Source organism: Rhinopithecus roxellana, chromosome 9 (assembly GCF_007565055.1).
Source record: "Rhinopithecus roxellana isolate Shanxi Qingling chromosome 9, ASM756505v1, whole genome shotgun sequence".
NCBI classification, from domain to species: Eukaryota; Metazoa; Chordata; class Mammalia; order Primates; family Cercopithecidae; genus Rhinopithecus; species Rhinopithecus roxellana.
The window spans coordinates 62,389,967-62,410,222 of NC_044557.1; the positions used below are offsets into that span (position 1 = coordinate 62,389,967).

A 20,256-nucleotide genomic window follows, 5' to 3' on the forward strand; every position below is an offset into this window, starting at 1 on the left:
TGACCAAAAATTGGCACAACTTTTGGTGTAACTGTCAGAACACTAGAATTTCTCTACACACATTAGCTGGCACTGAATCACAATGGGAAAAGTTGCAAAACCGAAAAAGATGGCAGCACCTGTCTTTTTCTCCCACTTCTCTTCCTCTCTGGCATAACTAGCAGTGAGTGACAGATGTGAAATACTAAAGACTGGGCGATATGGCTTCTCCAGATAACCTGTGCAGAATGGTGAAGCATGGCTTCATCAAATGACCTGTGCTGATAGAGCTGCTGGCAAAAGTGCAGTCATTTTATTGAGATAAAACATTGAAAATAATTTTCCTAAAACAAGGCACAAATGCTTTAATTAGAAAAAAAAATGTCCTTGAGGGTGGGATTTAGATGCAGTTTTATAACTTGTACACTGCCTTAAATGCATTAAAAGATAGACAATGGTACAAGGACTATTCTCCCTAGTGGTAACAAAACTGTTTCCTAGTTACCAGGGTAGGGTAGGGAGGGAATGAAAGGAAGAAGAGAAAATCTAGAGTTTATTCTTTTCCTACTTCAATGTTATAAGCCAGTGGTAATGTTCAGTAGTCATAACCTCATCTGCTAGGCACTGCATCTAATTTCCCATATTTGGGTAGAAAAAAATACATCATGTCTCAAAGAATGACATACTGACAGAAATTTAGTGACTGGTACTAAAGGTAGATATGTAGCTGCAGGGTATGAGAAAGAAGAGACACTGTCCTAAAAATAACAGCAAAACTAAGATGAAAATGCAGAGAAGTGGTATGGTACATTGGTAGCTATCTCCTAATACCTATCCTATCTTTCTTCCACAGAAACATCATTTTAGCCAGGCATACAGTCATTCAGAATAAAAACAACACTTTCAGTCTCTATTGCAACTACATGTAGCCATACGACCAAGTATTGGCCCACATTATATGGCCGTTTCTGGGCACCTTCCTCAAAAGATGGCTGGGGCATGCTCATTTCACCCCTCTCTCCAACCTGCTGCCTAGAATGGAGATGCCTCCACCTTTGACCATGAAACTGAGAGCATCACCCTAGGCATGATGAGTGGTGAGCTGGAAGGAGTGGGGCTCTCGAAGCAGAAATTGATTTTTCCATTTTTGTTAAACAATGCTGTCAAAAAGGCCCTAAAAACTATCTTTTGCACATATCCATTTCCTTAGAATACATTCCTAGAAGTGAGTGAAAGGATATGAAAACATAATCTGTCATGGAACTAGAGTTAAAAAAAAAAAAAAGAATATGAAAACATCCTAAAGCTCCCAATACATATGGTGAAACTGTCCTTCTGAAAGTTTAAATTTACATGTTCTCTATGCCTTCCCAGCCCAATACCAGGGGTTAATTTTATCATTAATTGGTAAGAGCTCTTCTTATATTAAGGGTGTGAATACTATGTTATAAATACTTCTTCCCAATTAATTTACCTTTCAATTTAGTTACTATTTTTGTTGTTGTGCAGTAACTTAAAATCCTTATGTAATAAACCTTTTTAAAAAGTGGTTTCTGCCCTTACTATTATATACTAAAAAGTCATCCCACATATCAAGATTACGTACATATCCATCTATATTTTTTCTATTACTTTTTTGCTTTCACTTAACCTTTAACGCACATGAAATTTATTTTTCCACACATTTAGCTGATTGTACCAATACCAAGATTCCACAATTCAATTATTGAATGTAATTGATACTATTGAATATAACTATTCCTAATAACTAAAAATTCCACTTTTATTTATTCTGATATCTTGAATTAGTATTATTAGACTCTTTTAATTATTGTGGCTTTAGAAAAAAATTTTATACTCACTTATGCAATTAATTCACATTATTTCTTGTTTTTTCCAAAAGTGTATTTGGTTTACACCTCCAATTAACTTTAGAAACATATTGTCAGTTTTGGCAAAAAGAAAAAAAACCTGAAATTTTAACTGGAATTGTATTAATGATCAATAGAGAGCAATTGGGGTGGGGAATGCCTAATTTTAAAACATTAACTCTCCCCATTATTCCCACAAATATGAGACATTTCTCCATTTCTTAAATTGTTTTGATGTCCCTTATGTTCTATAGTTTATTTCTTATAGTTAGTTGTAGAGTTTACTTGCTTAAACTTGAGGCAAGTTTCCTTAGTTACAGATCTTTTATTTATATCTGTGCTATTATAAGTAGGATCTTTAAACACATACTTGTCTGTGCTGGTACAGAGGAAACACTAATTTCTGAACTTACGCTGTAATTGACTATCATCTTACTGGTATGCTTTTAATAATGCTCATACGTGTTAGTTGATTATCTTGGGTTTTCTAGTTAGATAACTGTATTTTCAATTTCAAATAATGATGATACTTCTCACTTCCTTTGCAACATTTAAACTTCATTTTCTTATCTTACTGCATTAGACAAAACTTTCAAAACAATATTAAATAATAGAGGTAATAGTTGACACTCTTCTCCCCTCCCCCTGACTTTACTTCTTAGGGCATTTTCCTATTTTAACCCATACAAGAGCTGCATTGTATCAGTCTTCTATCTGTTTTTACACTGGTTCCCAACCCCCAATCCCTAACTATATTGTAAGTTCCTTGAAGGGAAAAACTGTGTTTCGCTACTTTTTTAAAATCACTGTAGCATCCAGCACAGTGTCTGGCACAGAGAAAATAAATCATTAAATGGACGGTTCTCAAAACTGGTGAGTCACTAGAATTACACAGGAGCTTTTTAAAAAAACCAACTGCAAGTTTCAGAAACCATTTACAAGCCTGAAATTCCCTGTTCATGGCGGTGCGAATCTAGATGTGTTCAAAGCTTCTGAAGTGATTCTGATGGCCCACAGGTTTAAAAACCACTAGTCTAATATTTTTATCACTCCTGGAGATTCTGTTTCAGAGTCAGGGGCCTGATTTTTAGCAAATCTTCCTGAGATGATTCAGATAGAGGCAGGTTTGGAAACTACTGGGTTAGACATTAATTCAAAGGGATCAGAGTTTTATTTTTTTCCTTTATATTGTATGTATTTTATATTTGTTACTTACAAAAGCAAAAAAGATAGCAAGATATATAAAGACAAGACTAATCTCTCCTACCTCTATCTTCTAAAAGTAGCTATTTATTACTGCCTAATGGTATCCTTCCATCCCTCTTTTCTTGCTTACACAAAATAAACACGAGACAGAGAGAGACACACACACACACACACACACACAGAGAGAATTATTTCTGTTTTCATTAAAACAAAATAATCAGATACTCATTTTGTAATTTGGTAGTATTTAAAAAAATGTTATTTCAAATAAATGATGAAACCAATATCTATTTTCTTGTCTATACAGACTTAAATTGAGCAATGAGTATATACACATTTTCATTTCATTTTTAATTCTTTAGCAGGTATAGGAACAGTTTGGGAAGATTCACCTAGGAAATTCTTTCTTTTTTTGCTGGGGCGGGGGCGGGAACAAAATCTCACTCTGTAGCCCAGGTTAGAGTGCAGTGGCACAATCTCAGCTCACTGCAACCTCCACCTCCTGGGTTCAAGCAATTCTCCTGCCTCAGCCTCCTGAGTAGCTGGAATTACAGGCGTGTGCCACTGTACCCGGCTAATTTTTTTAGTAGAGATGGGGTTTCACCATGTTAGCCAGGCTGGTCTTGAACTCCCAACCTCATCACCTAGGAAATTCTAAAACTATCAGTTAATATACCAAAGGATATGGGTTCATAGGTCAAACAGTGTCTTAAAAACCAGGAAGACAGTATTAATACAGGAAGGCTAAAAATGACATATAAAGCCTTCTTTTCTATACTTATAATAAAGTAATGAAAAACTAAAAAAAGAAATCCTTTTATAAATGTTACTTATGCTTAGCTATTACTCATTTTTTAGATAAAAGCTATTTTTTAATACAAAAGCAAAACTAAGGCACAACTGATCTCCACTTACATGCTTTAACAAAACATAAAAGGCAGCACTCAAATGTACGCCAGAAATAAAACTTCTAAAATAGAACTACTAATAAAAGGAATGTAAATTACTGGCTAAGACAGAAACATATTTTAGAAGACTAAGCGATGATTTTGGTGAAATCAGTAAGTTATTCATTTGTTATTATTAAATTTTCATAAAGCATCTCCAAAAAGCTCAATGACACACACTAATAATTGTTAAATAGTGCAAATGAATACTTCTAAATTCTCCAGTACTGAAAATTAGCAGACAGCGTAGGAGTTGCAGAGAACAATGAGAGAGAGAAGTAAAAACAAAGCAAGAAGTAAAATATGACATCTTAAATTAAGTTGCAATTTCTGATTTGTTCCATAAGGATCTTTCCGGGCAGGCAGGATTTGAAGAGTTTTAAGAAATGGTGTCTTTCTGCCTGTCAGGAGTATGTTAGAAGTATATTTAATTCTGTGAAGTTGGAATAGGAAAGAGAAAATGGGGGAGAACTAAGTTAATCTAGAAGAGGTGTGAAATTGCAGAAAGGCCTAAAAATCAAATGCAAATATGCTGAAGATAGTAATAATTTTAAAAAGGAAATAGTTTAAAGAAAGGGAACAACATTCAGTGTGGTAGTTAAAGAAGTGATCTTAAAAATAGTGTTATGTTTTTTTTTTGGCAGGAATGGAATGGATTTTATGGGTAGAGAAATCAAGGAGACCTACAATGGCAGTTAAGATTTGAAATTGCTAGATATTTGGCAAGAGAACTGATAAAAAGAGAGGGGAGTAATTATCAGGTGTCACCCACACCCTGAAGGCTGCACCCAGTCTTATCCCCTAATTCCTTTGACCCAGAGTAACATTTCTCCCTTTTCCTGTCCAGATGTGGTTTTTCTACTAGTGCTCTAGGTCGCATCCCCTCCTCTTTCCTTAGGAACTTCATTCCATTGACTATCTTCAGTCAATCCTCCAATTCCTGCCATTAAGTCTTTTCTTTCAGCATATAAAAATCATCAAGTACGCCAGGCATGGTGGCTCACACCCATAATTCCAGCATTTTGGGAGGCCAATGCAGGAGGATTGCCTGAGCCCAGGAGTTTGAGACCGGCCTAGGCAACATAGTGAGACCCTAGCTCTAATTTTTTTTTTTTTTTTTTTAATTTGCCAGGCATGGTAGTGTACAATCGTAGTCCCAGCTACTTGGGAGGATGAGGTGGGAGAATCGCTTGAGCCCAGGAGGTTGAAGCTGCAGTGAACTGTGTCTGTGCCACTGCATTTCCATCCTGGTCAAAAGAGCAAGACCCTGTCTCAACAACAACAACAAAAAAAACCATCAAGCGTTTCATATCTGAAAACAATATAAAATAAAATAAAATAAGAAGTCTCTTTAATCTTATATCCTCCTTTAACTATTATATCTCTTCTTTTCACAAGCAACTTCTAGGAAGAAGTCTACTTCTTCCCTCCTTGATTCCCTTCTCACTCTGATGCAGTCTGGCTTTAGGCATCACCATCTCATGGAAGATGCTTCACTTAAAAACAACACTGACCTCCTAAACATCTTATCCAATCTTCGGGTTTTAGCTCTCATATGATTCAATCTTGCTGAAGCTTTTTACACATTCATCTCCTCTTTCTTGAAATGTTCTCCTCCCTCAGTATCTAAGACGTCACATTCCTTTCTCTGTTGTTGTTCCACAGGGACCCATGTCAGTCTAATATTACTCCCCCTCTATACTGGTGACTTGAACTATACCAATTAAAAAATGACTCACAATCCAGAAATCTCTAGCCCAGATCTCTGTGGAACTCCAATTCTGGTTATGTCTAAGAAGCAGCTCTTTCTGAATGTCTGATGGTACTTATATATATAAAATGAATTCATCATATTCCACCTTAAAAAGTCACTATTCCTTAAATTGAATGAATCCACCAACTGCTCTCCTCTCCTTCACCTAGTTATTCAGGTAATCTGGGACTTATCTGAGATCTTCCTTTTCTCTTACTTCCCAGATCTATTCACTAAGGACTAGAGATTCTCTCAAAACTGTCCCCTAATATCAATTTCATTGCTTTTGTTCATTTCTCATTTGGACTATGTCATATTGCAACAATTCCCTTAATGATTTCTCTACTTCCAATCTCAATTTCTTGCAATTCTGTTTCAAGAGGTCAGCTCATTGTAATTTTTCAATGGCTTTCAGTTACCCATAAGCTCAACTCCCAACCTCCCTGTAAGGTATAAATGCAGCTGCCTACTCTCCAACCTCATTTCTACCACTTTCCAACTCAATTTCATGCTCTAGCAATACTGAACATGCTTTCTCATGGCTAGTCCTTCTGTAAATACTGTAGCACTATTTTTTCCATTTGTCTATCTGGTACATTCTTACTTATCCTTAAGTATCTGTTTAAATGCTGACTTCTCTAACAGCATCCCTTTTCTCTCAGGTGAACTTTGGTGTTCCTTATATATACCTAATTGTAGTTTTGAAGCCTCTTCCATTAAACAATGATCTTATTGCATTATAATTGCTTGCATGGGCATCTTAACTTCTTAACTGGCTTAGATTAGGGAATTAATATAGACATTGGCTGGGAAGAGTGGCTCACACCTGTGATCGTGGCACTTTGGGAGGCTGAGGTGTTTGGATCACTTGAGACTAGGAGTTCAAGGCTGCAGTGAGCTATAATGGTGCCACTGCACGCTAGTCTATGTGACAGAGTGAGACCCTGTCTAAAAAAAAAAAAAAGAAAAAAAGAAAAAAGACAGATTATGAAAACATTTATTGGGAGACCTAACCTATTTTTTCCTTGAGGAAACCAATCTTAAACAGTGCCAAGAAAGGCAAGCAAAAGACAGAGGATGAAGACAGTGGTGGTGATGCTGGAGAAGCCCAGGAAAACTGAAGCATAGCTACTGTGGAAGAGAGAACAGCAGAAAAAAAACTGGAGAGACACCAGGAGCCCAAATGTAAAGGGACTGCTAAGAGAACATTCAGCTTTGTGCTTCCAGTCACTGATTCAAACTTTCTTTATGAATCCAACCACTAAATTAAACACCTGCTTTCTAAAAGCTGTACATTCTCATACTATAAAAGAAAACATATTTCAAATAAAACACTTTCCAGGCTTTCCAGAAGAAAAAAATCCATCCCATGTCACCCACTGTGACTAAGCTTGAAGGAAACAGATTAAATTAGGGATATTTTGCCTGCACATCTCCAGGCTGCATTAAATGAAACCAAATGAGAGTCAGGACTCTCAAAAGTTTCACAGTTCTAACCATCAACTCAATGTGCCAAGCAACATAGTAAATGTTCACGTTTGAAATAGGAGGAATACATCTTACCTTTTCTATCTGGCATAGAAGATTAGATTCTAATCTTTTTTGGTTTTCCATTCAGATGAGCACCTTAAGTGGGATCGTATTTCTGTATTACAGGTACATTTTTTTTTTCTGAAAGTCTGTGAATACTTAATTCAAAGGCCATGGACAGCAACCTAGAGGAGCTCTGACCATGAAAAATGTTTTATAAATAGTTCCATGTGCACTGTTCATCTGGAGTCTCACTAGAGATGGATAATGACCTTGTATTTTGTACTCATTTATTCTGAATTAGCCAAACCTTCTGTTTTTAATTACATACTTAATTCACCTAGCATGGTCTAATTACAGAAAACAAAACATCATTTAAACAAAAGGTGGCCTTGAACTTAATCTATCAAAACACCAGTTAGTTTTTAGTTTTCAGTTCTTAACAAACGGCCAAGACATGCAATAGTAATTTTCCAAATGTGATCATATGCTTTTATAGCAACAGATTTACTACATAATCAAACATCTGTATATACTTTTGTCTCACTATTAATGCAAATATGCTTAAGTTTTGATAGACTTAAAAATCTTAAAGCTGAAGTTCATACTACACAATAATTTTTAAATATCCATAGTCATTTTGGCCTTGAAATGACAAGTTATCATAACCATGGCTACTTATTTACAAAATGGTCCAGACCTTTGTAAAAACTCACGTTCAGAATTTTCCCTAATTCTTCACAGTGTAAATTAGGAGCCCTTCTCTGTGCTATCATAGTACCTTACATATTTTCAATCACAGTATTTATAATGCTGAGTAGTTATTATTGGTTTAAAGATCTGACCCTCAACTAGATTGCAAACTTCATGAAAGCAGAGTTTATGCCTTTTATCCCTATTTTGCCAACATGGAGCACAGTGCCTAGCACAGAGCAGGTCCTCAATACATATTTGCTGAATTAATGTACTAAAATACAATGTTGTAAAACTACCTCAATTTGTGAATATGGTCTTATATGTAGAAAATCATAAGGAATTCGCCAAAAAATTATTAGAACTAATAAAAAAGTTCCAAAAGGTTGCAGGATACAAGATCAATATACAAATATCAATTGTTTTTCTATCCAGCAGCAATGAGCAAACAAAAATGAAATTAAGAAAACCAATTCCATTTACAATCAAAACCATTAAAATATTTTGTAATAAATTTAACAAAAGAAGTATACAACCTATACTCTGCAAACCATAATCCTATTTTCCTGGCTTGGAAGACGATATTATTAAGATGGCAATATTCCTCAAATTGATCTACAAAATCCAGAGCTCCAATGCAATCCCTATGGAATCCCAGTTGACTTCTTTGCAGAAATTGACAGCTAAACCTAAAATTCATATGGAAATTAAAGGAATTCAAAATAGTAAAAGCATATAATGGACTCTTCTTCAGCCTTAAAAAAGGAACAAAATGTGTCACCCTACAACACTGATGAACCTTGAGGATATTATGCTAAGTAGAATAAACCAGTCACAAAAGATAATACTGTATTACTCCATTTATATGAGGTATATAAAATGGTTAAATTCATAGAAACAGAAAGTATGATGGTGGTTGCCAGGGGCTGATGGGAAAGGGGAGTTGTTATTTAGTGGGTTTAAAGTTTCAGATTTGTAAGATGAAAAAGTTCTGGAGATCTGTCTCAGAACAATGTGAATATACTTACTAGTTAACTGTACACTTAAAAATGATTAAAATGGTAAATTATATGTTTTTTTAACCAAAATAAAAAAATTTTAAAAGCCTACCCAGTCTTGAAAAAGAACAAAGTTGGTGGACACACTATTTTTCAATTTCAAAACTTACTATGGAACCACAGCAATCAAGACAGTGTGGTAGTGGCATGAAGACAGACATACAGATCAGTGGAACACAGTTGAGGGTCCAAAAATAAATCTTCACATTTACAGTCAATTGATTTTCTAGCAGGGTGTCAAGATAATTCAATGAGGGAAAGAATAATCTTCAACAAATGATGCTGGAACAACTGAATATCGACATGCAATAGAACAAAGTTACTCCGATCTCACACCATATATAAATATTAACTCAAAATGGATCAAAGACCTATATGCAACAGTTAAAACTATAAGACTCTTGGAAGAACATGTAAGTGTAAAGCTTTGTGACCTTGAGCTACACAATAATTTTCTTAGCTATGATACCAAAAGCACTAGTCAAAAAAGAAAAAAGGAAACTGGAGTTTATCAAAATTTAAAAATGTGCTTCAAAGGACACCATCAAGACACTGAAAATACAGCCCACAGAATGGGAGAAAATAGTTGCAAATAAAATATCTGATAAGGAACTTGTATGTAGAATATATACAGAGCTCTTACAACTCAATAATAAAAGACTAATAACCAATTTAAAAATGAGCAAAGGGTCTGAATAGACATTTCTCCAAAGACAATGAGCAAATGGACAATAAGCACACAAAAAGATGCTCAATATCATCAGTTATTAGGTAAATGCAAATCAAAATCAGAACGAGATACCACTTCATACCCACTAGGATGACTATAATCAAGATGATAAACAATAGCAAGTGTTGCAAGGACGTAGAGAAATTGGAACCATCATACACTGCTGACGGGAATGTAAAATGGTGCAGTCACTTTGAAAAACAGCCTGACAGTTCCACAACATAGCACTTCCATATTATTCAGCAATTCTTCTCCTAGGTATATACCCAAGAAAAAGGAAAATGATGTCCATATAAAAACTTGTACAAAATCGTTCACAACAGCATTATTCATAATAGTGAAAGGAATAAAGTACTATCTGCACTTCATCCTTACATGGCCTTATAGTATTCCATATTATGAACATACCACATTTTGTTTATCTGTTCATCAGTTGATGGATATCTGGGGTTGTTTCTACCTTTTTGTTTTTAAAGCTATTATGAATAAAGCTGCAAACCTTTCTGTCTTTAAATCCCGACATGAAGACCTGGACTGAGGCAGGGGTATAGGGGTAGAGAAAATGCCTGTTATCAAGTTTTTCCCTTATGTCTATGGCCTAGATGGGGTGGGTGTCCCCACAGGCCTCCATGTGTGATGTTCCCCACCCTGTGTCCAAGTGTTTTCATTGTTCAATTCCCACCTATGAGTGAGAACATGCGGTGTTTGGTTTTCTGTCCTTGTGATAGTTTGCTCTGAATGATGGTTTCCAGCTTCATCCATGTCCATGCAAACGACATGAACTCATCCTTTTTTAGGGCTGCATAGTATTCCATGGTATATATGTGCCAATTTTCTTCATCCAGTCTATCATTGACGGACATTTGGGTTGGTTCTAAGTTTTTGCTATTGTGAATAGTGCCACAATAAACATACGTGTGCATGCGTCTTTATAGTAGCATGATTTATAATCCTTTGGGTATATACCCAGTAATAGGATCACTGGGTCAAATGGTATTTCTAGTTCTAGATCCTTGAGGAATCACCACACTGTCTTCCACAATGGTTGAACTAGTTTACACTCCCACCAATACTGTAAAAGTGTTCCTATTTCTCCACATCCTCTCCAGCACCTGTTTTTTCCTGACTTTTTAATGATTGCCATTCTAACTGGTGTGAGATGGTATCTCATTGTGATTTTGATTTGCATTTCTCTAATGACCAGTAATGATGAGTATTTTTTCATATGTCTGTTGGCTGCATAAATGTCTTCTTTGGAGAAGTGTCTCTTCATATCCTTTGCCCACTTTTTGATTTTTCAAAAAAAGTTTATTGTAAATTTGTTTAAGTCCTTTGTAGATTCTGGATATTGGCCCTTTGTCAGATGGGTACATTGTTAAAAATTTTCTCCCATTCTGTAGGTTGTCTGTTCACTCTGATGGTAGTTTCTTTTGCTGTGCAGAAGCTCTTCAGTTTAATTAGATCCCATTTGTCTATTTTGGTTTTTGTTGCCATTGCTTTTGGTGTTTTCATCATAAAGTTCTTGCCCATGCCTATGTCCTGAATGGTAATGCCTAGGTTTTCTTCTAGGGTTTTTATGGTTTTAGGTCTAATGTTTAAGTCTTTAATCCATCTTGAATTAATTTTTGTATAATGTGTAAGGAAGGGATCCAGTTTGAGCTTTCTACATATGGCTAGCCAGTTTTTCCAGCACCATTTATTAAATAGGGAATCCTTTATCCATTTCTTGTTTTCATCCGGTTTGTCAATGTGTAGATGTGTGGTGTTATTTTTGAGGCCTCTGTTCTGTTCTGCTCTGTTCCATTGTTCTATTTGTCTGTTTTGGTACCAGTACTATGCTGTTTCGGTTACTGCAGCCTTGTAGTATAGTTTGAAGTCAGGTAGTATGATACCTCCAGCTTTGTTCTTTTTGCTTAGGATTGTATTGCCTCTGCGGGCTCTTTTTTGGTTCCATATGAACTTTAAGGTAGTTTTTTCCAATTCTGGGAAGAAACTCATTGGTAGCTTGATGGGGATGGCACTGAATCTATAAATTACTTTGAGCAGTATGGCCATTTTCACGATACTGATGCTTCCTATCCATGAGCATGGAATGTTCTTCCATTTGTTTATGTCCTCTTTTATTTTGTTGAGCAGTGGTTTGTAATTTCCTTGAAGAGGTCCTTCACATCCCTTGTAAGTTGGATTCCTAGGTATTTTATTCTCTTAGGAGCAACTGTGAATGAGAGTTCACTCAAGATTTGGCTGTCTGTTTGTCTGTTATTGGTGTATAGGAATGTTTGTGATTTTTTTTTTTTTTGGAGATGGAGTCTCACTCTGTTGCCCAGGCTGGAGTGCAGTGGTGTGATCTCAGCTCACTGCAAGCTCCGCTTCCCAGGTTCACACCATTCTCCTGCCTCAGCCTCCCGAGTAGCTGGGACTACAGGCACCCGCCACCACGCCTGGCTAATTTTTTTGTATTTTTAGTAGCGACGGGGTTGCACCATGTTGGCCAGGATGGTCTCGATCTCCTGACCTCGTGATCTGCCCTCCTCGGGCTCCCAAAGTGCTGGGATTACAGGCATGAGCCACCGTGCCCGGCCAGGAATGCTCGTGATTTCTGCACATTGATTTTGTATCCTGAGTCTTTGCTGAAGTTGCTTATCAGCTTAAGGAGATTTTGGGCTGAGACAATGGGGTTTTCTAAATATACAATCATGTCATCTGCAAACAGGTATAATTTGACTTCCTCTTTTCCTAATTGAATACCCTTTATTTCTTTCTCCTGCCTGACTGCCCTGACCAGAACTTTCAACACTATGTTGAATAGGAGTGGTGAAAGAGGGCATCCCTCCCTGTCTTGTGCCAGTTTTCAAAGGGAATGCTTCTAGTTTTTGCCCATTCAGTAGGATATTGGCTGTGGGTTTGTCATAAAGTGCTCTTACTATTCTGAGATACGTTCCATCAATACCTAGTTTATTGAGAGTTTTTAGCATGAAGAGCTGTTGAATTTCGTCGAAGGCCTTTTCTGTATCTATTGAGATAATCATGTGGTTTTCGTCGTTAGTTCTGTTTATGTGATGGATTACGTTTATTGATTTGTGTATGATGAACCAGCCTTGCATCCCAGGGTAAAGCAGACTTGATCATGGTGGATAAGCTTTTTGATGTGCTGCTGGATTCAGTTTGCCAGTATTTTATTGAGAATTTTCGTGTCGATGTTCATCAGGGATATTGGTCTAAAATTCTCTTTTTTTGTTGTATCTCTGCCAGGCTTTGGTATCAGGATGATGTTGGCCTCATAAAATTAGTTACGGAGGATTCCCTCTTTTTCTATCGATTGGAATAGTTTCAGAAGGAATGGTACCAGCTTCTCTTTGTACCTCTGGTAGAAATTGGCTGTGAATCCGTCTGGTCCTGGACTTTTTTTGGTTGGTAGGCTATCAATTATTGCCTCAATTTCAGAGCTTGTTATTGGTCTATTCAGAGATTCAACTTCTTCCTGGTTTTTTGGTCTTGGGAGGGTGTATGTGTCCAGGAATTTATCCATTTCTTCTAGATTTTCTAGTTTATTTGCGTAGAGGTATTTATAGTATTCTCTGATGGTAGCTTGTATTTGTGGGATCGGTGGTGATATCCCTTTCATCATTTTTTATTGTGTCTATTTGTTTCTTCTTTTTCTTCTTTATTAGTCTTGCTAACGGTCTATTTTGTTGATCTTTTCAAAAAACCAGCTCCTGGATTCATTGATTTTTTGAAGGGTTTTTGTGTCTCTGTCTCCTTCAGTTCTGCGCTGATCTTAGTTATTTCTTGCCTTCTGCTAGCTTTTGAATGTGTTTGCTCTTGCTTCTCTAGTTCTTTTAATTGTGATGTTAGGGTGTCAATTTTAGATCTTTCCTGCTTTCTCTTGTGGGCATTTAGTGCTATAAATTTCCCTCTACATGCTGCTTTACATGTGTCCCAGAGATTCTGGTACATTGTGTCTTTCTTCTCATTGGTTTCAAAGAACATCTTATTTCTGCCTTCATTTCGTTATTTATCCAGTAGTCATTTAGGAGCAGGGTGTTCCGTTTTCATGTCGTTGTGCGGTTTTAGTGAGCTTCTTATTCCTGAGTTCTAATTTGATTGTACTGTGGTCTGAGAGACACAGATAAAGAGTCTTGACTCTTTATCCAATTTGCTAGTCTGTGTCTTTTAATTAGGGCATTTAGCCCATTTACATTTAAGGTTAATATTGTCATGTGTGAATTTGATCCTGTCATTATGATGTTAGCTGGTTATTTTGCCTGTTAGTTGATGCAGTTTTTTCCTAGCATTGGTGGTGTTTACTATTTGGCATGTTTTTGCAGTGGCTGGTACCAGTTGTTCCTGTTCATGTTTAGTGCTTCCTTCAGGAGCTCTTGTAAGGCAGACCTGCTGGTGACAAAATCTCTCAGCATTTGCTTGTTTATAATGGATTTTATTTCTCCTTCACTAAGGAAGCTTAGTTTGGCTGGATATGAAATTCTGGGTTGAAAATTCTTTTCTTGAAGAATGATGAATATTGGCCCCCACTCTCTTCTGGCTTATAGAGTTTCTGCCCAGAGATCCACTGTTAGTCTGATGGGCTTCCCTTTGTGGGAAATTCGACCTTTCTCTCTGGTAGCCCTGAATATTTTTTCCTTCATTTCAATCTTGGTGAATCTGATAATTATGTGTCTTGGGGTTGCTCTTCTCAAGGAGTATCTTTGTGGTGTTCTTTGTGTTTCCTGAATTTGAATGTTGGCCCACCTTGCTAGATTGGGTAAGTTCTCCTGGATAATATCCTGAAGAGTGTTTTCCAACTTGGTTCCATTCTCCCCGTCACTTTCAGCCACACCAATCAAACGTGGATTTGGTCTTTTCACACAGTCCCATGTTTCTTGGAGGTTTTGTTCATTTATTTTTACTCTTTTTTTCTGTAAACTTCTCCTCTCACTTTATTTCATTAATTGGATCTTCAATCACTGATACCCTTTCTTCCACTTGGTCGATTCGGCTATTGAAGCTCGTGCATGCGTCATGTAGTTCTTGTGCCATGGTTTTCAGTTCCATCAGGTCATGTAAGGTCTTCTCTACACTGTTTATTCTAGTTAGCCATTCATCTAATCTTTTTTCAAGGTTTTCAGCTTCCTAGCAATGGGTTCGAACATCCTCCTTTAGCTCGGAGAAGTTTGTTACTACTGACCTTCTGAAGCCTACTTCTGTCAGCTAGTCAAAGTCATTCTCTGTCCAGTTTTGTTCTGCTGCTGGTGAGGAGCTGCAATCCTTTAGGGGAGAAGAGGTGCTCTGGTTTTTAGGATTTTCAGCTTTCTGCTCTGGTTTCTCCCCATCTTTGTGGCTTTTATCTACCTTTTGTCTTTGATGCTGGTGACTGACCAATGGGGTTTTGGTGCGGATGACCTTTTTGTTGATGCTGATGCTATTCCTTTCTGTTTGTTAGTTTTCCTTCTAAGAGTCAGGTCCCTCTGCTGCAGGTCTGTTGGAGTTTGCTGGAGGACCACTCCAGACTCTGTTTGCCTGGGTATCACCAGTGGAGGCTGCAGAACAGCAAATATTGCAGAACAGGAAATATTGCTGCCTGATCCTTCCTCTGGAAGCTTCATCCCAGAGGGGCACCTGCCTGTATGAGATGTCAGTTTCTCTGTTTTGGTACCAGTACCATGCTGTTTCGGTTACTGTAGCCTTGTAGTATAGTTTGAAGTCAGGTAGTGTGATGCCTCCAGCTCTGTTCTTTTTGCTTAGGATTGTATTGCCTCTGCGGGCTCTTTTTTGGTTCCATATGAACTTTAAGGTAGTTTTTTCCAATTCTGGGAAGAAAGTCATTGGTAGCTTGACCAGGATGGCATTGAATCTATAAATTACTTTGAGCAGTATGGCCATTTTCACGACATTGATGCTTCCTATCCAAGAGCATGGAACGTTCTTCCATTTGTTGGTGTCCTCTTTTATTTCGTCAAGCAGTGGTTTGTAATTCTCCTTGAAGAGGTCCTTCACATCCCTTGTAAGTTGGATTCCTAGGTATTTTATTCTCTTAGCGGCAATTGTGAATGGGAGTTCACTCATGATTTGGCTCTAAGTTTGTCTGTTATTGGTGTATATGAATGCTTGTGATTTCTGCACATTGATTTTGTATCCCAGTTAAGCTATACAGGGGTCAGGGATCCACTTGAGGAGGCAGTCTGTCCATTCTCAGAGCTTGAACACCATGCTGGGAGAACCACTGCTCTCTTCAGAGCTGTCAGACAAGGACATTTAAGTCTGCAGACGTTCCTGCTGCCTTTTGTTCAGCTACACCTTGCCTCCAGAGGTGGTCTACAGAGGCAGCAGGCCTTGCAGAGCTACAGTGGGCTCCACCCAGTTTGAGCTTCTGCAGCCGCTTTGTTTACCTACGCAAGCCTCAGCAATGGCAGATGCCCCTTCCCCTCCCAGGCTGCTGCCTTGCAGGTTGATCTCAGACTGCTGCACTAGCAGTGACAAAGACTCCGTGGGCATGGGACTCACCAAGCCAGGTGTGGGATATAATCTCCTGCTGTGCCATTTGCTAAGACTGTTGGTGAAGCACAGTATTTAGGCAGAGGTGTCCCGTTTCTCCAGGTACAGTCTGTCACGGCTTCCCTTGTCTAGGAAAGGGAAATCCCCTGATCCCTTGTACTTCCCAGGTGAGGCAATGCCTTACCCTGCTTCGGCTCACCCTCCATGCACTCACCCACTGTTCAATCAGTCCCAACGAGATGAACCAGGTATCTCAATTGGAAATACAGGAATCACCATCTTCTGCATCGATCACTCTGGGAGCTGCAGACTGGAGCTATTCCTTGTTCGGCCATCTTGGAACAGAATCCCTGTCTCTATTAATAATAAAATTAGCCAGGTGTGGTAGCAGACACCCGTAATCCCAGCTACTTGGAAGGCTGAGGCAGGAGAATTGCTTGAACCCAAGAGGCAGAGGCTGCAGTGAGCTGAGATCGTGCCACACTGCCCTCCAGCCTCGGTGACAGAGTGAGACTCCATCTCAAGAAAAATAAAAAGAAAGAAAATGGAGAAAGAACCAAAGACTCAACGAATGCAGCTCCAGATACTGAAAACTAAAAGAGATTCTCCACTAGAGTATTTGGAGGGAGTGCAGCCCTGCTGATAGCATGATTTAGCCTCATAACACTTAGTTCAAATTTCGCCAGAGGAAGTGTGGCCCTGCTGAAACCCAGGTTTAGCCCCGTAAGATTTAGTTTGGATTCCTGGCTCCAGAACTGTAAAACAATACATTTCTACTGTTTCAAGTCATTAAATTTGTGGTAATTTGTTACAGCAGCCATGAGAAATGAATACAGACCCCTTCCCTTCTCTACATATACTCATTTCTTTGTTACAGCAGCCATGGGAAATGAATACAGACCTCTTTCCTTCTCTGCGTATACTCATTTCTTTGGAGAGTCCTTTGAAAATCCCATTCAGTCTCATGGTTTTAAATACCATCTATATACTGATTACCACAAAATTCCAGCCTAGAACTCTACGTTGAACTCCCAATTTGGACATACAACTGTATACTCGCTATGCCCACTTGGATGCAGAAGAACTTCCCAGTCAACAAGTTCCACCCACAGTCTTCCCCAGTTCAGTTACAGGCGACTCCATCCTGGTTGTTCAAACAAAAAACCTTGGAATTATCCTGGATCTTTCATTTTCATATTCAATCAGTTATACAATTTTGTTGCCTATATATTCTAAAGTTATCAGGAACCTGACCAATTCTTACTGTCTCTGGTGCTCTCTGCCCGGATGACTGCTTCTACCCTTGCCCCACTCAATTAATTCTCAAATGTGGCCAGAGGAAACTTTTTATAGTCAGTCAGTTATACATCAAGTTATTTCTCCATGGCTACATATTTTAGAACAAATGCCCAAATCTTTACAATACTTTCAGGAGCCTACCATCTGGTGCACCCTACCACTTCCCTATCCTGCTCTCCAACTTCATCTTCATATGCTCTGGCCCTCATTCAGCTCCCCAAAATCAATGTATCACTTTAGAGTTCCCCCAACACACCAAAGGGAGCTTCCACTTCAGTCTTTGCTGGTCCTTCTACTTGGAATGTTCTTCCTTCAGACATCAGATGGCTCACTCCCTGCTTGGTCCTTTCCCTCCTTCAAGTCTTTATTCAATTGTCACTTTCTCAATGAAGCCTTCTCCAACCACTCTACTCAATATTCCAAGCCGTTTCCCCCAATACTGGCCTCAATACCTTATGTGGTTCTTTTTTCTCTCCAAAGTACTTATCATCTTTTAGCAAACTGTATAATTTACTAATTTATTATGGTTATTGACTGTTTTCTCCATTACAGTGTATGCTTTGTGAAGGCAGAGATTTTTGTCTGGTTTATTTGTTGCTATATCACGAATATCTAGAGCAGTGCCAGGCACGTATTACGTATACCTGACTTCTAGTATATAGGAAGCAGACTGCACTACCCTAGTATTTAAGGTCCCAATGAATCCATTACAAATATTTTATTTTAGACTTCAAGTTTTTATCTATACTGCTTCAAGAAACACTTTATGTTATCTATTATTATAGATGGCAAATTCCTATGTTACAGCAATATTACAGTCATCCTGTTGTAATAATCACCTATCTACTAGAAAGGTAGAAGGAATAGTTGTGGCTCATATTGTATGATTCTACTTATATAAAATATCAAGACAGGCAAATCCACCAAGACAAGAAGTAGACCAGCGGCTGCCTAGGACTAGAAAAAGAAAAGGGTGTTGGGAGGAAATGGGAAGTGACTACTAGTGGGTACAGGGTTTCTTTTTGGGGTAATGATGAAAATATTCTGAAATGGATTATGGTGCCAGCTGCAAAATTGTACATGTACTAAACAACGATTGAATTACACACTTTAAAAGGGTGAGTTACATGGTGTGTGAATTATATCTCAATAAAGTTTTTATTAAAAATGTTATGTGACTGTGGCTGGTAATGTTTTAGATTGCTTAAAAAATAAAACAATTTTGGGGAAAATTATGGGAAAACAAATTTAAAATAAAGTTCTTAACAATTTAGGACTAACAACTACTATCACAATTTGACAGAAATTAAAGTAAGCAAAATTATTAGGATTCTAAAAAGCTTTCAAATAAGTATTTTAACCGTATAGCCTTGTTCTATTTAATGATGCAAAAGATTTAGGAAAGGTCAAGGTTAAGAACTAATGATGTATTCTTACATACCTTATAAACTGAGTAAACAAAAACTCAGAGAAACTGATCTAAAAAAATTAAAAGGTTTTCAAAACTCGACCCACATTTGCCCAATCAGGTAACTAACTAGTCTTTCCCTAACCATCTTTTTTTTCATCGGAAAAGTTTAACGATCTAACCTGCTAGAGATTCAGCATATGATGAAAGGGAGCTTGAAGAAGGCAAAATAATTATAGGAACAAAATATATTTCCTTCTCTTAACTTGGACAAAATATATTTAGACAGAACTAAATGGCAGTTTCTTGGATGGTTCTTTAAGGTCTTCTTAAGCACTCTTAAGATTGGTATAGCAATATGAATTTTATTATATCTTTAAGCATCTCAGAAATAACACTTATAATTTATGCTCATAATTATAAATAGATGTGTCTATGTAAAATGTACAGTGTACTCATTTAAAAATCTAGATTCATAGCATTAAAATACTTAGGCTGTTTTATATAAACTACAAAAAAAATACAAGTTTTACTTAGATGACTATTGTGCAGATTATTAATAGATTGGTAAATTTAATGAAACCATCCTAATGGAATTATGTTATTAAGGAGAATTACTTTGACTTTTAAATTTTTTATTTGAAAGAATCCTACCTAGTAATTGAATAGCTTTTTAAGAACAGTGTATAAAATGAACTATACCATAAACCTCAGCCTAGAGTTCATCACAGATTAAAACTTTTAAACTTTAAACTAATCATAAATTAAAGTATAGACTGAGGAATAAGACATATACAGAAAGAGAAGTACTATGACCAATAGCTTTTTAACAAGATTATAAGTAAAACTTATTTTACCAATATTAATGGATTCACCTACCATATGCTACTAAAAATTCTATTTTTCTCCTCAAGTTACCTCAATAACAACGATGTATGTGAAAATTAATCTAATACTTTTCTAAAACTTACTAAGATTTTATTTACAATATAATATCTAATGCTCACTGACATTTATTCAAATCACTTCTTTTTAAATAAAAACAAGTTCTCTATTTTGAAATTTTGTAGGACTCGATATCAGGTATTTTGTTAAATGGTAACTTACAATAAATACAAAAGAAAGGTTTAAAAAGAAAAGCTCTAAGCTTTTAAATAATCCTATCAATATTGGTGTCCGGGTTCCACACAAATATAAATCAAAGCAGAAACTGGCAAAATAAAAGAATGATGTTGACATACACCATTCGAATACATAATGGATTTCTATAAAGAAGAATTACTACAGACA

The 20,256-nt window shown here is 37.1% G+C and overlaps 1 protein-coding gene across 1 annotated transcript in view; it reads right to left on the reverse strand.

The window, feature by feature from the left end:
• Positions 1-20,256, reverse strand: part of STK3 (serine/threonine kinase 3) — a 352,058-nt gene that overhangs the window by 51,842 nt on the left and 279,960 nt on the right. The window lies entirely within an intron of this gene.